The sequence below is a fragment of the Galeopterus variegatus genome, unplaced genomic scaffold, assembly GCF_000696425.1.
Source record: "Galeopterus variegatus unplaced genomic scaffold, G_variegatus-3.0.2 Scaffold14178, whole genome shotgun sequence".
NCBI classification, from domain to species: domain Eukaryota; kingdom Metazoa; phylum Chordata; class Mammalia; order Dermoptera; family Cynocephalidae; genus Galeopterus; species Galeopterus variegatus.
Genome location: NW_007740289.1, coordinates 49,939 through 52,400, shown reverse-complemented (window position 1 = coordinate 52,400; position 2,462 = coordinate 49,939). Strand labels below are relative to the sequence as shown.

The 2,462-nt window shown below is 45.3% G+C and overlaps 1 long non-coding RNA gene across 1 annotated transcript; it reads left to right on the top strand.

Moving 5' to 3' along the window:
- Positions 1-372: 372 nt before the first annotated feature.
- Positions 373-1,559, top strand: LOC103581884. The gene is made up of 2 exons (XR_549700.1): positions 373-523; positions 1,463-1,559. It is a non-coding gene; the product is annotated as an uncharacterized LOC103581884 (long non-coding RNA).
- The last annotated feature ends 903 nt before the right edge of the window (positions 1,560-2,462 follow it).

Here is a 2,462-nt window from a genome sequence, read left to right as displayed (position 1 = left end):
TTCCTTTTATGTGTCAACTTGGCTAGGCTATGGCACCCAGCTGTTCAAACACTAATCTAGGTGTTACTGTGAAGGTATTTTGTAGATGTGGTTAATATTCACCATCAGTTGATTTTAAGTAGAGATTATCCTCAGTAAGGTGGGTGGCCTCACCCAATCAGTTGAAAAGCCTTAAGAACAAAATCAAGTTTCCCTGAGAAAGAAGAAATTCTGCCATAAGACTGCAGCGTTAGATCCTGTCTAAGAGGTTCCAGCCTGCTAGTTTGCCTGGACTTCAGACTTGTCCTCCTCTACAATCGTGTAAGCCAATTCCTAGGAATAAGTATCTCTGTGTGTGCATGCGTGCGTGTGTGTGTGTGTGTGTGTGTCCTACTGTTTCTCTGGAGGACCCTGACTGATACACTGGCAAAGCCCATGTGGAAAGGAACTGCCTTCAGCTGACAGCCAGCAAGAAGCCGGAACCCTCACTCCTATACCCAAACCTCCAGATGAGAACACAGTCTGGGCGACATCTTGAGTACAGGTGAAGAAGAGACAGAACTTTGGCACACACCTGAGCCCGCACGTGGAAATGGAACCAGCAATGATCACAGCAGGGGACTTCCAATAGAGCCTTTGACAGACCACAGGTGTCACCACTGCAGGATCCTGGGTCTCTCCTTACCTCTCTGAGCCTTGGCTTCCATGGCAGACAAACTCTCAGATGTTCCCACCTCCTGGTATCCCTGCCATTGTGTATCCCTCCCCTTGATTGTGGGCAGGACCAATGACTTGCTTCTAACCAGTAGCATATGGCAAAGTGGATGAGATGTCATTCTCATGAGTTCCTTACATTATACAAGACGCCCCCTTGCTAGCCAGCTCACTCTAAAGGCTCTCCTTGCTGGCTTGGTGAAGCAAGCAACCGTGTTGGGCATGACGGTTCCTTTTATTTGTGAACTTGGCTAGGCTATGGCACCCAGCTGTTCAAACAGTAATCGAGGTGTTACTGTGAAGGTATTTTGTAGATGTGGTTAATATTCACCATCAGTTGATTTTAAGTAGAGATTATCCTCAGTAAGGTGGGTGGGCCTCACCCAATCAGTTGAAAGGCCTTAAGAACAAAATCAAGTTTCCCTGAAAAAGAAGAAATTCTGCCATAAGACTGCAGCGTTAGATCCTGTCTAAGAGGTTCCAGCCTGCTAGTTTGCCTGGACTTCAGACTTGTCCTCCTCAACAATCGTGTAAGCCAATTCCTAGGAATAAGTGTCTCTGTGTGTGTATGTGCATGTGTGCGTGTGTGCATGTGTGTGTGTGTGTGTGTGTGTCCTACTGTTTCTCTGGAGGACCCTGACTGATACACTGGCAAAGCCCATGTGGAAAGGAACTGCCTTCAGCTGACAGCCAGCAAGAAGCCGGAACCCTCACTCCTATACCCAAACCTCCAGATGAGAACACAGTCTGGGCGACATCTTGAGTACAGCTTTGTGAGACCTTGAGTAGATCCAGCTAAACCATGACTGAACTTCTAACCCATAGAAACTATGAGATAATAAATGTATGTTGTTTTAAGTCATTAAGTTTGCAGTGATTTGTTATGCAGAAATAGAAAACTAACACACTTCTCCATCAGTAAAAGGAGTAGAATAATAGTAGTCATTTCACAAGGCCATTATGGAGCTTATGTGAGATAATCCAGAAGGGTGCAGGACACAGTGCCCCACAATATGGCACCTTGGAGGTTACTCTCTGACTTTCTCCGGCCTTTCTGTGTGAGAGCTGTCCATAAAAGAGTTCTTAGACCTACTTCCCCTGAAAGTAGGTCATAGACCCTCATGGGAGAGGTGTCCTTCCCTATACCAAGTGGGGCTGGGGTGGGGGAATGTCATACAGAAACAACAGAACCTGAAAAAACAGGCCTCGCTTGGTCTCCTCCCACCCCCCAGTTTATTACCATTAGATCATACCCCTTTTTGTCCAATCATGTTTCCCCACAACTATCACCCACTTCTTTCATCAGACTTAGCATAAAAATACAGTTTTCCCTGGGTCTTTGGGTCTTCATTTCTGAAGCCTCCTGTGTCACATAAAACTGTGGTTAAATAAATTTGTTATACTTTTCTCTTGTGAATCTGTCATTTGTTATAGCCTCATCAGCCATGAAGCCTGTGATGGGTGAGGAAAAGATATTAGTTTTGCTCCCTTACATGCATCATTAAATGTTAACCCTGATTTTTAAGAAATGATTTAGCAGTGGTCAGAGAATCAGAAACAGAGCTAGGAAGGTCTAGATTCGTGGAGGACCAGGACTCAGTATATCTCATGGAAGGGTGAAATGGCCTTGATTATTTCAGAGAAACAGGAGGCAGCATGGTGATTCAGTGCACACACTCTGGAGCCACACTGCCCAGTCATTCTGGTTCCTTCATATATTATCTTTGTCACATTAGGAAGGTGACTTATGCCTCTCTGTGCCTCAGTTT